Here is a 14,330-nt window from a genome sequence, read left to right on the forward strand (position 1 = left end):
ATTTTATTTATTTATGTATTTATTTATGGCTGTGTTGGGTCTTCGTTTCTGTGCGAGGGCTTTCTCTAGTCGCGGCGAGCGGGGTCCACTCTTCATCGCGGTGCGCGGGCCTCTCATTATCGCGGCCTCTCTTGTTGCGGAGCACAGGCTCCAGAGGCGCAGGCTCAGTAATTGTGGCTCACGGGCCTAGTTGCTCCGCGGCACGTGGGATCTTCCCAGACCAGGGCTCGAACCCGTGTCCCCTGCATCGGCAGGCAGACTCTCAACCACTGCACCACCAGGGAAGCCCCAGGACATAAGTTTTGAATTCACTTGGGTAGGTACCTAGAAGTGGGTTTGCTGGGTTGTATGGTACAATCGTGTTTAGCTTCGTAAGAAGCTACCAAACTATCTTTAGAAAGTGTCTGGACATGTTCCCAGCAGCAATAAACGAGTGTGTCTGTGTCTCTGCGTCCTTGCCAACATTTGGTATTGCTCCTTTTTAAAATTTTATTCATTTGTTTTTAATCTTAGCCATTCTAATTGGTGTGCAGTTACTGGTATCTTGTTGTGGTTTCAATTTTCATTTCCTTAATGACTAATGATGTTGAGCATCTTTTCATAAGCCTATATGCCATCAATACATCTTCTTTGGTAAAGTATCTGATCAGATATTTTGTCAGTTTTTTATTGGGTTGTTTGTGTTTTTTATTGTTGAGTTTCAAATGTTCTTTGTATAGTCGAGATAGAAGTCTTTTATCAGATAATGATTTACAAATATTTTCTACCAGGTCTGTGGCTTTTCATTCTCCTAACAGTATTTTTCACAGAAGACAAAAGTTTATTTTGATGAAGGACAATTTATCAAATTTTTTTATGACATGCTTTTGGTGTCATATCTAGAATCACATCACCAAACCCAGGGTCAAACAGGCTTTCTTCTAAAAGTTTTATAGTTTAACATTTTACATTTAGGCATATAATCTGCTGTTAGTTAAATTTTTGGATAAAGTATGAAGTATGTGTCAAGGTTTATTTATTTACTTATATAGGTGTGTACAATATTTCTAGTTTTTTTTTTTTTTTAATCCTTTCTCCATTGATGTTGCCATTTTGTCCAAAGTCAGTTGACTGTATTTTTGTGGGCCTCTTTCTGAACTTTATCCTGGCCTGTTGATCTATGCGTCCGTTCTTTTTGCCTCTAGCATGATTACTATACCACGAATTTGAGTAATTTGAGGGCTTCCTTGTCGGCACTGTCTTGGCTATTCTAGTTCCTATGCCTTTCCGTATAAATTTTAGAATCAGCTTGTCAATATCTATTAGAAACCTTGCTGAGATTTTGATTGAGATTATTATAGATCAGATTCTAGAGAATTGACATCTTAGCAACGAGTCTTCTCTTTCGTGAACACAGTATGTCTCTCTATTAATTTGTATCTTCTTTGATTTCTATCACTGGCATTTTGTTGTTTTTAGTATACAGATCCTGCACATATTTTGTTAGCTTTATACTTAAGTGCTTTATGGTTTGGTTTTTTTTTTTTATTTCAAATTCTAATTGTTCATATTCAAGAGCTCAGCTGAGCTGAAAGCTGAGCTGCCAGATGTCAGAACAACTGATTAAGAAAACAAGCCAAGTGGTAAAGGCACCTGTCAGCCTTCCATCACCTACTGTGACAGTGTGAGCCAGAGGAAGCACGGTGCCCACATTGCATTTAGCCCGCAGGATGGCACCAGCTGGGGTTGGGTGGACCGGTGTAGACACGGGGTCATCTCACTGCTGAGGGAACCCTGAACAGAAGGCTCCTGTGTTTTATTGAACTCAGGGGCTTGGGGGAGGCAGAGGGGGAAGGGCTGGGAGTGGAAAAGTAGTGAGTACCGAGTCAGAGCGGAGAAAAGTGTCCTGGAGATTTCCCACTCCTCCCCAACAGGGAGATCTAGGCAGCGGCACCTGAGGAAGGCCCCAGGTAAAGAGGCCCCCAACTAGGGGTGCCTGGGCTGGGAATGTGGATGTGCACAGGAGCATGGCTGGCCAGGGGCCTGGGTCCTTGGTGCAGTCCCCTTGGAGACCGTGATGCATGGGCTGTGCCCCAAGTCTGGGGTGGGGGGCATGTCCCCTGTGAGGTCCGCGGGTAGAGCCTTTGTGATTGCCATGGTCGGGCCTGCAGTATTACATGTAGGGTTTGGGCCAGAAGCTGGACTCCTCAGCTGGTATACGGGAGCACAGGGTGACTCTTGTATTGTGTAGCCTCTGACCTTGCTCTACTCGCTTACCAGGGCTAGGAGCTTTTTTGAAGATTTTTTTTTTCTACATAGATAATCATGTCGTCTGCAAATAGAAACAGTTTATTTCACCCTTTCAGATCTGCAGATCATTTACTTCTTTTTCTTCCCCTGTTACACTGTGTAGAGTCTCCAGTGTGATGAATACGAGTGCTAAGCGTGGACCTACTTAACTTGTTCCCAGCCTCAGGGGAAAGAAGTCAGTGCCTCATGGTTCAGTATGATGTCAGCTGGAGGGTGATTGGAGACACCCTTTATTAGGTTAAGGAAGTTCAGTTCTGTTGCTTCTTTGCTGAGACTTCAGATCCTGAATGGACACTGAATTTTGTTCAGTGCTTTTTCTGCATCTGTCAAGATGACCATATAAATTTCCATTTTTAGTCTCTTAATGTGGTGAATTATATGGGTTGACTTTCAAATATTGAACTATCCTTGAATTCCTGGAATGAGCTCTGAGTAGTTGTGTTGTATTATCATGTTTATACGTCACTGGGTTGTATTTGCTAAGTGCTTTCTACTTTTTACATCTGTATTTCTTTCTTTTTTTCTTCCTTTACTGCATTCTCTTGGGTTAATTGGGCATTTTTTTGTGAGTCCATTTAATCTTTTATACCTCTTAGGAAAAATCTTAGTAGTTGCCCTAGAGTTTAAAATAAGATATAAATATCAAATATATATTTAAGGGTTTAGTCCAGCCTTAAATAATGTTATTCCCACTTTTGTGGCATGTAAGGCCCTTGCAACAAAATATTACCAATTCCTCCTTCCCTTCCTATGTGCTATTTTGTCATAACCTCCACTTTTACAAATACTGTCAACACACAATACATTGCTACTATTTTTTCTTTAAACCAGGGGTCAGCAAAGTTTTTCTTTAATTTAAAGGCCCAGATATTAAATATTTTAGGCTTTACAGGCTCTGTCATATCTATTTCAACTACTCAGTTCTGCCACTGGGGCACAAAAACCTGCCTGGGTGACAGGCAAACGAATGGGTGTAGCTGGCTTTGTAGTAAAACAAAAACAGATAGTAGGTCAGATTTGACCAACTGGATAGAGTTCTCCCACCTCCACTTCAGACCGTTTACCTTTCATATAAAGCAAAAAATGAATTTCAGTTGACTTTCATGTATTCTGTTTCCAGAGCTTTTTCACGTCTTTGTGCAGATACAAGTTTTAGTCTGATATTGCTTTTTTTTTTTTGATGCAACTGCTGCTGACACTGAATTCCCTCAGTTTTGGTTCTTTCCTGAGAATGTCTTATTTCTTTTTTAGTTTTAAGATATAGTTTCTTTGGGTGTAGAATTCAGGGTCAGTAGTTTTTCTTCCTTCTACAGTTTAAAGGTGTGATTCCATTGTCTTCTGGTTTCCTTGGTTTCTGGGTCCCTGTGCATGTAAAGTGTCTCCTTTCTCTAGCTGCCTTCAAGATTTTCTTTGTTTCTTGTTTTCAGTAGTTTAATGTAATATCCTAAGTGAATGTTTTTGTTTTGTATTGTATTTATCCTATTTGGTGTTCTCTTTGCTTATCAGATCTGTGGTTTGGTATCTGTCATTAATTTTTGAGAATTCTTGACCGATATTACTTCAAATATTCCTTCTGCCCCATTCTCTGTCTTCTCCTTTGGTTTTGCAATTGTGCATATTTTGAATGTTAATGCGGTCCCACAGCTCTTGGATGTTTGTTTCTTTGATGTTGTTATTTTATTTATCCTATGCTTTTCCTGTCTGTATTTCAACTTGGGTAATTTCTGCTGATTTACCTTCAGGTTTATTGAGTCTTCAGTGCTTGTGCTGAATCCACTGATGAGCCTTCCAAGGGCATTCTCATCTCTATAACGGTGGATTTTTTATTTCTAGCATTTCCAGGTGGTTTTTTCTTATGCTTTGTCTCTCTGCTGAAGTTCTCATTTGATCTTACATGTGACCCACTTTTTCTATTAGAGCCTTTAACATACTAATTATAGTTATTTTAAATTCCCTGACAGATAGTTCCAACAACTGTTTCATATCTGAGTCTGGTTTTGACGCTTGTTCTCTCTTGGGAGTGTGTTGGTTTTCCTTGCTTTTCTCGTATGCCTCCCAATTTTTTCATGACAGCTACATACGTGTGTCAGTCAGCAGAGAGTGAGATGAGTGGTTTTTGTGCCTGGACGCGGGCATGCCTTTCTTCCTCCTGGACCTGCAGTGTGAGCTTTCCATTAGTCTAGTTAGCAGTTGGGTGGGTTTCTGATCTTCCATTGCTATAGCTGCCCTCAGTGAACTGCAGGCTTCAAATTCCTGCGGAGATCACTTAGGGGAGGGGAGGGTCAGCTGCGCGATGCCTATTTGATTCTTCATTTTCAGTCTTCCCTTGACGCTGACCCAGAGAGGATGTCTCGCCTGCCCTTGCTCCTCTCCCGTCCCTCTCCCAGCAGGATTCTCGGAATTCTGCTGTTATTTGTTACTCGAAGCTCCTTGGCCTGGTGGTGGTTCTGGGTCTGGGGGTGTGGCTTTCTCAGTTCCCCCGCCCCCCCCAGGCAGCAGTCCTGGACTCAGAACTGAAATTTGAAACCCAGGAGTAGGTTGTTTTGACCACCCCTCCCCACCCAGTCTCCTTTGCCTGCGAGAGCGATGAGCTTCCCCATGCAGGGAGGCCAGCAGACCACGGCTTTGTTCTCTGATGGGGATGAGGGAAGACTCAGTGGGGTTCCTGGCCCTTGCTCCCCAGTGGCTGCTCTCTTCTTCCCTGCATCTTCACCAGATGGGCTACTTCTTGGGCTCTTTCTAAGTGTTTCCACGAGCGTTTGGTGGAGTTATCAGGGAAAGAACCTGCAAGATCGTGTAGACTCCCTGAATTTCTGCAGCCCAGGCTTCACACCGGGCTTCCACCAGCCCCTTAGCTCTTGTAGCTGACCTCCTCCTGGCTGTGTCTTGTCCCGTCTACTTGAGGTGGCCCAGCCTGGGCCTCTCTTCTCTCCCTGCAGCACTGGGTCTCCTTAAACCTTGGGCCAGTCATTTGCTCTGTGACCTCAGCTCCCTGGCAGGTTCAAGCAAAGCTGTGACTTTGAAGTTAAGCTGACCCTTTCTCATCATAAGGGTGGGACAACATTCCTTCCAGCCCTTCACGTCCTGAGGCGCAAGCCGAAAGTCTCCAGGATCCTCCTTTTAACAGCGCCCGCAGGTGGGTCCAGGCACACTGAATTTGGGGATGTCTCACTCCAGCGGCTTGCGACCTTGTCTGCAGAACAGTTTTGTCGGAATTTATGGGGGTGAGTCCCAGGCTTCAGGGTTTGTAAAGCTCTGCAGGTGGGTTCCAACTGCGGCTAAAGTTGGGAACCTGTGATATAATCCTTCCAGAATCTGTTGCTTATAGTCTGGGCTGGTCACCGTGCCTTCCTCTGTCAGGGAGCCTCTTCTGAAGTGACGGTGGCTGTTTCTTTTTATCCATCCATAAAATGGAAACACCAGCAGCCTCCTGTCACTCTTCCCAAAAATGTGCCTCAAAAATGACTCCAATGAGATGAAAAACGGTTTTGATTTCTCTATTTGGCTGGTGATGCTTATTTAAGCTTGCCAAAGGGACTGCTAATTGGTACCTGGTATTAATGTGTTCTCTAGAAACAGAAATAAAATCAATCTCATGTAGTCTTCCCAAATTCAGTGATATATATATATATATATTTTTTTTTTCTTTACTTTCCAATTTCCCAATCCAGTCTTCCATTACAATTTTTTTTTTCTTTTCATGCAGTTGCTATTTGGCATTGAACTCTGTCACTACTGCAAAAGCACTGTGTTTTGGCATTTGGTTCCCTCATTCCTTTCTTAAGAGCCAACTGCTTTAATTTCATTATTGCCCCCAGAAATAGTTAGGTTCATTGGAACGGCTTGAACTAACTCTTGTCTCTGAAAGGAATGTATTCCATTAAACATCTTCATATTTCAGACAATGCCACTCCGATATTTACTCTCTCTTTCTGTTCCAACCTACAGTCTGTTGTAAGTGTTTGGACATTCCACAGGTCAATCAGCTGTTGTTTTCGGGCTTCTCTTGTTTTCTCCTCTGTGCGTGTCTGGTGAGGAATACAGGCATCTCGTGTTTCCTCAGACTGTCGTCCTGGCCTTGCACAACATGTAAAACCTGTGGCTGTCCTAGAACAGTGCTTCTCAGACGTACATGTGTCTGATTCCCCTGAGGGTCTTTTAGATTGCAGAGGGGTCAGGAGGTCGAAGGGGGCCAGGCCTGCCTTTCTCACCAGCTCCCAGGTGGTGCTGGACCACGCTTTGAACATCAAGGTGCTAGAGAAATGAAATAAATGCACAGAGCCACACTTTACCAGTTTCTAGAACTTTTTATCCTCTTAATTTTCCAAAAGCCCCAGCCCAGGTTGTAATGTTCAAATTAGTATCGTGTGATTTTTCTTTCCTGACCGTATCCTGGAGATTTTCCTGCGGTTCCGTGAGGACAGGCCGAGTGGACACTCAGCGTTTGTCGGCTGAGAATCAGTGACCTGCCAGGGAGGGAAGAGGGCAGAGGAGGTGAGGAGACAGGCAGGGGTCGGCCCCCAGCAGGAACCCCCAGCCTCTCCTACTTTCTTTCGCAGCAGAGAACCGTCTCGGGGTTGATGTCCTCTGCACAGCCAGCTGGGCAGCTCCGGGCAGGGCCGCAGAGCGCGGGGGGGGGGGGTGTCGGACAGCCGGCACCCCCCCTCTCTCCTTCCCTGCCCTCTGCTCCCGACCCAGCGCTCACTGCGCCCACCCAGCTCCGCCCACAGAGCTAGGACAGTATCTGCGACCTTGCTAGACCGGCCTGAAGATGCCTGCAAGGGTAGGGCCCCTGAGCCAACCGTCCTTGTTGGATCCCAGCTCTGACTCTCCCTTCCGGGCTGGGTCTTGGGGACTGTCCAGGTGCCTCTTTTCAGGAGGACCAGGCAGCACTTCCGGATCTTGAGCTGAGTTTAAAGACCGTCTACATCCCAACAGCAATACCCCGCAAGACCCCACGCTTGTGTCCCCTGTGGCTGTCTTCATGACCCTCAGCAACCAGAAAGCCACGCTTGTGTGATTCACTAACTCTCTTCTCCCTCCAAGTACCGTATTTCTGGATATTCACTACAACGAGAAAGTAGATGACACCATCCTCATCTCCTATTTGATAGAATGGTCTAGAGAAAACTGACCTTCATTCACTAGTATTTCCTTTAAATTTTTTTTCAAAGCAGTTTGTTCTTTACTTGGTTTCACAGCTGTGAGCATGAAGTTATCACCTGAAAATGTTGAGCTCCTCCAAGACCACAGTGTGAAAGGGGTGCTGCGTGCACCAACCCAATTCAGCCTTCACTTATTCATTCAGTCAGCACCCACTGAGCCGCCGTGGATGGGGAGGACCGATGCCAGAGGGAGGGTGCTCACGGAAGCTTCCAGTACGATCCCTTCTGGGAACGGGTGACCTACTGGGACCCGCAGACTCCAGGCGTATGTGCCCAAGGAGCTGTGCCAGGGGTCCAGGCGAGGTGACCCCAAGAAGGCGGTGAGCAAATGGACCAGGGCAGCCGGAAGTTTCAGCGAGGCCCCGGCCGCTGAGGCGTCTCGCCCGTCTCGTGAGAAGGCTGTCTTTATCGGGAACGGGCATCACACCTTGATAATCTGGAGAAGGGCAAGGTTGTCCATGTTGAGACGATTCGAGTCCTGCTCTTCTGGCTGGCTTGTGTGCTGTGTGCGCTCGTGAGCTTCTTCACGTGGGCCCCCTCGCACCCCAGCACTGACCCCGCGTGGCACTCGGGTCACGCCCTCGCGGTGCTGTAACTCCACGCAGTGTGGTTTTATTCACGGTTGACCTGTGTCCGTGGTGCAGTTGGCTTCGTGTTCTTTTGCTGTTATATTTTCGTTAGATGTCCATGCAGGATGATGGTCGGTTAATGGGATGATTGTGTAGCTTCCCGGCTCTGAGAAGCTCCGTCCTCTCATCCCCACAGAGCACACAGGCCCCTTCTGCCTTGTGTGCCCCGATGCTGACCTCCTCCTTTCTGGACCTTGGTTCCTCTGTTGCCTCTGCATCCCCCCGGGCTCACGTGGGGTGGGTTTATTTGTCTTTGATAGGGCGGCCGAGGTCGATAGGAATTCTGCTGCTATCTTGTTATTGTTTTAGTAGTGTTGTTCTTCGAGTTACCTCTTACAGCACTTGGGCCAGGTACTAAATGTGCACTGCTTTAAGTAAGGTGGCTTTACATTAAATGCTAAGAAAGAATCTGATAATGACCAAGTTACGCATTCTGAAATCAACACTACAAGCACTTTTCCTCTTATCAGCTCAGAAATCCTCCCGATTTGGAGATACAGTGTGAGAGGGACACGACCCCTGCAGGTGAAACGGTTGGGAGGGGGTCGCTTTCGAGAAGTGCTGCCCTGGGCTCTTTCTTCCACTGGTCGAATTATTCAAAACCTGACGTAAAGATGGTGCCTTGTGGTCAGTTTGCCAAACACATTCACAGAAATAATCTCTTTGGGCTACAGTCTTGTAAGTTGGGCAGTTGATGCAGCCCTGCCCCGGCACGGGGTGGCGATTGGGTAGGAGAAGGGAAAAGGTTCTGAAACCACGCTTATGGGGACAGCCTGCTGCTGGAGAGGTTGCCTGTTAATAGCAGGCGAGCAGACCCTCAGCAGCAGCAGCCGGCGAAGGGCCACCTGCGCCCCGATGGCATCTCGCCTTCCCCGCGGCTCCTCTGTGTGGGCGGGCACTCAGGGGCCCCCCTGGCTCCACCAGGAAGCAGTCCGGCTTCTGGTTGGCGGGGCACTCGCCGTGCGCATGCGTGTATTCAGTGACCACCCTGCCCTGTGTATCTCACGGTTCTCAGCTGTCCATCACTTGGAACAGCTCAGGGTTCGCTGCAGGAGAGATTCAGCCACATCCTGACCTTAAAATATCACGATTCACAGTCAGCAAAAGGGAAAACAGATACATCGGCCTTCATCAAAATTGCATCAAGGGACTCACTTTCACAGAATGAAAAGGCAGCCCCCAGGAGGGGGGAAAATATTTGCAAATCATATGTCAGATAAGGGGTTAATGTTCAGAATACAGCGTTTTACAGTGCTTTGTTTGATTGCCCTTCACAGATACTGCATTTTTACAAATGGAAAGTTTGTGGCAGCCCTGTGTTGTCAGGTGATGGTTAGCATTCTTTAGTAATAAAGTAAGTTAAGGTATGTACACTGTTTTTTTAGACCTAATGCTATTGCACACTTAATAGACTACAGTATAGTATAGACATCACTTTTGTATGAACGGGGAAACAAAAAAAAATTCATGTGACTCGCTTTATTATGATACTTGATTTATTTCACGGTCTGGAAGTGAACCCACATTATCTCCAAGGTGTGCCTGTACCCAAAAGAACTGAAAGTAGGGATGCAGACAAATACTGGTACTCCAGTGTCTCTGGGAGCATTATTCACAATGGCCAAAAGATAGAAAAAACCCAAGAGTCCATCAACAGGTGAACAAATAAAGAAAAAGCAGTATGTATATACACGCAATGGAACACCGCATCCTTAAAAAGGAATAAAACTCCAGCCCACGCTACAGCACGGATGACCCTTGAAAATACGACGCTCAGTGAAACAAGCCAGAGACAAAAGGACAGCTATTGTACGATTCCACTGACAGGAAGCACCTGAAATAGCCAGACTCATGGAGAAAGAAAGTAGAATCGTGGTGAGCAGGGGCTGGGGGAGGGGGATGGGCAGTGGGTGTTTAATGGGGACAGAGCTTCAGTTTGGGAAGATGAAAGCGTTCTGGAGGTGATGCTGGTGATGGTTGGACAGCACTGTGAATGTGCTTCGTGCCACTGACTGAGCCGTGAACTTAGAAATGGTGACGACGTTTCCTTTTGTGCCGTGTATATTTTGCTACAGTAAAAAATAAGGGGTCAGGAGAGTTGGTGCTGAGTGTCAGAAGCACTGTGTCCAGTGAGATGTCCGTCTCCTGACACGCAAGCCTTTCTCTGGGGCGACTGTAATTCATCTGTTGTTTAAAAAAAAAGGAAGACACAGGATAATGAAGATTCTGAGGTTGTTTTGCTCAGATTTTGTTCTAAGATATTCTAAGAGTTGTCTCACACATGGATTATTGCTTTTGGTGTGGAAAGCATATAAACTGTGATGGAATCTTGGGTTGGAAGGGACCTCAGGAGGTCACCATCTCATCCCTATCTGCAGATATCGTCCCACTTAAATTACCCGAGGTGGACGACAATCTCTTCTTATGAAAAAGATCTCTTCACATTCCATTTCAATTTTAAGCATTTCACTGATGTGAGAATATTCTTTATAGATAACCTCAAACAGCCACTCTGTCCAGAAGAACATTCACAGGGCGCCCACGTGACAATGCCCTGTCTTGGGCACCATGGGGCCCAGAGGTGAATGGCGACTAGTGAATGAAGTCATACGAGGGGGACCCCTGGCGACCATCTTCTAGTCCACAGTACGGGCGAAACGTGAAGACCAAAAAGGCCTCCCGGCCGTCTCCTCCCCAGATGTGTGATCCCGTTTCCTCTCTTGCCTCCATCCAGGCATCATTTTCCAAGTGTCCAATACTGCTTTGAACCCTCCTACGTGAGCCCTAAGCATTTCCGTGGGACCTTTCGCTGTGTACCTCATAAATGAGCACTGTATTCTAGAAAGGTGCCATGGAGTTTAAAAGTAATGGAATAAATGCATATGTTATGCAGTTATTAAAGTGGAACTATACTGTTTTCTTTCCACTGCCCCAGAACACTTCTAGAATTTGCCACATTGACTAATTTCGTCTTCCGTTCCAGAAGGCCCCTGGTCTGCAGCAGAGATCAGAGGTCAGTATTATGGCATGGTCAGTCTTTAGTTGGGAAACATCTTCTGCTGAGAGGTATTGCAAATACACCTCTAGTTTATAGACCTCAGCAACTCAAGTTTCTGGCAAATTTCAGTTTTCCATTTTCAGGGTTAACATCTGTCTATGTTCTTTTATTATCTGGTCACCGACCAAAAAATGTTTATCTGGGACAAGAACTGATATTTTGGGGCACACAGCGATTTATCCAGGTCAGTTTGTCACTTTATTCATCGCTCCACTGATAACTGTTCCCTCTGATCCGTTTACAATTTGCTTAGAAGATTCCCATATGCGTGCTTTGAGGCAGACAGAGCAGGCGCTGCCCTCTAGATGAGGAAACTGGGGCTTAGGAGATCCTTTTCCCAAATAAGCCGAACTCAAACCCATGTCTTTAATCTCCAAATACGTCGCGTCATTATAGAGCCAATATGAGCAAGAACTCCAAGTTCAAAATAGGTCAAGGATATGGTATGACATCCTATGGGGCAAAATGAGACCTGGACCAACCGAGGAAGAAGATCCAGTGTTCCATCCTGGGACTTCTGAATGTGGTGCTCACGTTTCTCCTTTACTCGCCCTGGCTGATCTGATGGTGCTAAACTATTGGAAGGAAGTCCAGAGAAGTGGATATTGATGTAAAGCTTAACTTAAATGCCATTATAATATGCAGCCTCTAGTTGAGCTGTTTAATCTATCATTGTTATCTGTCACGTGACGATTGAAAGCAGTTGCATTACCAATCCATAAAGCTGGAGCTGCTCCCTGGGTGATAATTGACCACGTTGGTATTTCTATTCACGGGTTTTTATAAAGAAGGTAAAAGTGGGTTGTGTCCAAGTAGAGCATTTGATTGTGTTAATAAATGTGATAATCAGGTTGGACGTCCAACAAAATGCCTCCCACGAGTGGCCTGGTGGCCCAGCCTGCTGGGTGCCTGTAACCGTGTAAAACCCAAGGCCATTGTCCCCAAATTGCTGCATTTGTACAGGATTGTTTCGACTGTGCCCACTGGAGTTGTTTGTTCCAAAAGAAAGTTTTACATGAGGAGTCATGTAAGAAAAAGCATTTTGCTTCCTTTACCCCTTCCTTCCCTTCTTAAGTCAGTGCTGGAATTTGAGCACAGTGAATCAGGAACTCCCTCAAATTGCAGAGAAAATCCTTTCCAGGCTGGGCTCCGAAGGTCTGCCAGTGTGAGCTTGTCCGGTTCTCAGCCACGCAGCCACTGAGACCCACTGGGGGAGACCCATCCTGGTGGGGAGACCTCTCATCTGGGGGCGGGCCCAGCTGGTGAGGAAACCTGGGCCCTGGTGGAGCAAAGCCCCGCTGTCCTGCTTCTGACCAGCTGCAGGGACATTTGCTCAGCTCAGGGCACCTTGACCTCCTTACTCGGGGCTCAAACAAACTGCTCGCCGGAGCAGAGGCGCTGGGACTTGGGACTGGCCTTGGGGCGGAAGGTGACGGGCAGACACAGGTATGGATCTGCCTCTGTCACTTCTGCACATGAGTTCTCAGACAGTCCTTCAGCCTCTTTCCTCCTCGCGCCCGTCTGTGGAAAGAAGCTAACGTTACTCGCCGTGTGGGCTTACGGTGAGTGCTGAGACGGGTCCCCAGAGCAGTCATCTCTCAGGACAACCGCCCCGATGCCGAGAAGAGTTATTCACATTTATAATGTTGTTTGCAACTTTCTTACTTAGGTGTTGAATCTTGGAGGCCCAGTTCTCAGAGTAGAATACAGCAAAAGTGTGTGGTCAAATGGGTTATGTGGAAAGAGCTGGGGTCAGTCCTTTGCCCTTGACCTCTGGTGGTAGAGTGACCCTGTGTGTGTAGACGCCACTGCCTGGTGAAGACCAGCCTTGAGCATTGGGGGGCGGGGGTGGGGGATGGAGGTCAGTGTGTGGCACCCGGGTCATAGGATGGCCAGTGCTCAGGGCTTTCGTCACAAAACGCAGACAGATTCGGAGACACCGTTTACAGCCCAGTAACATCTTCAGTGCAGCAGATGGGATTCCTTGCACCTTCCTGGGGGCCGTTGGCGGAACTGCTCAGAGCCTCCGGAGGGAGAAGTTGTGAGGCCTTTCAGGAGGTGATGGGCGTAATTACCACCCTGCCCCTTCCCTCTGCCCTCAGTGGCCTAGAGCTGCTGTTACATCCATCTGACGCTCGGGTGGGTTAAAACGCTGTGGTCCACAGCGTGTTCTCTCTGTTTTCAGAATCATGTGGGAAAGCATTTTGCAGCCTCCAGCTCGAGGCCTTTCCCTCCTGTGCAGGGAGCACAGAACGCAGGCCTTTCTGGCAGTGGATCTTCTGTCTATTTCTGTGGCTCCCATCACCATGGAATCTCAGATCCCGAAGCACGGGCTAAAAACAGAACCCGGGGGCGGGGGGAGCGCCCTTCCCGACTCCATCACTGGGAGTTCTGCTCCTCAGAGAACAAAGCAGCAACAGAAAAGTGACTCCCTCCTTCCAGGGCGTGGGGAGGCCCTGCCCCGCCTTCAGACCTCGGGCGCAGGGCCGGCTCCACGCCTGTCCCGGCCTCCAAGAGGGTGCGCTGGTCCGGGCGGCCGCGGTCAGCACCCCGCTCAGAGCCGGGCGTCTGGGAGTCCCATTCATCCACCCGCGTGGGGGTCGGCCAGGAGGCCAGATGCTGGGCCGGGGCCGGGGTAGCGGGACCCGGTGAATGACGCAGGGCCTGTCCTCGAGGAGAGAGCAGAGCCGCGGGAAACCAGCGCCGTGACGGGTGCATTGGGGCACACCTGCGGGTCCCAGAGGCTGAATGGAGAGCGCCGCGTGAGCCAGGCTGGCCTCTGACCAGTAGGGGTGGCAGGACGCTCTGGGGCGGGGCGGGGCGGGGAGGAAGCGACCGGCAAACAAGGCGGGCGGTAGATGGTGGTGCCGCGCGCGGGCCGCAGGCGCGTGCAGCCTTGTGGGCGGGACCCAGGCTGGTGGACGGGGCCGCCCTCACTCAGGGCCCAGCTGGCCCGCGGACTCTTAAAGGGCTCAGGCCACGTCCCCAGACAGCAAATAAAGGTGGGGCTGGATTCTGGAGGTGTCCACCAAGCCAGCAGAGCAAAGTGCAGCCCCGGAAGGTTTCGTTCCGAGACGTCACCGACGGAACGCTTTCAGTGTCTTAACGTGCGGGGCTTCTCCAGGCGGTCAGCACTCGGTACAGACAGAAATGCCTTTTCCATGATGCGCAGCTCTCATTTAAATTCGT

At 48.1% G+C, this 14,330-nt stretch overlaps 1 long non-coding RNA gene across 1 annotated transcript; it reads left to right on the plus strand.

Annotated features, from left to right (window-relative positions):
* Nucleotides 1-296: 296 nt before the first annotated feature.
* LOC309615516 lies at nucleotides 297-10,984 on the plus strand. Its single transcript, XR_014236901.1, has 2 exons — nucleotides 297-1,949; nucleotides 10,577-10,984. It is a non-coding gene; the product is annotated as an uncharacterized lncRNA (long non-coding RNA).
* The last annotated feature ends 3,346 nt before the right edge of the window (nucleotides 10,985-14,330 follow it).

The sequence above is a fragment of the Balaenoptera borealis genome (assembly GCF_965194805.1).
Source record: "Balaenoptera borealis genome assembly, chromosome: 18".
NCBI classification, from domain to species: Eukaryota; Metazoa; Chordata; class Mammalia; order Artiodactyla; family Balaenopteridae; genus Balaenoptera; species Balaenoptera borealis.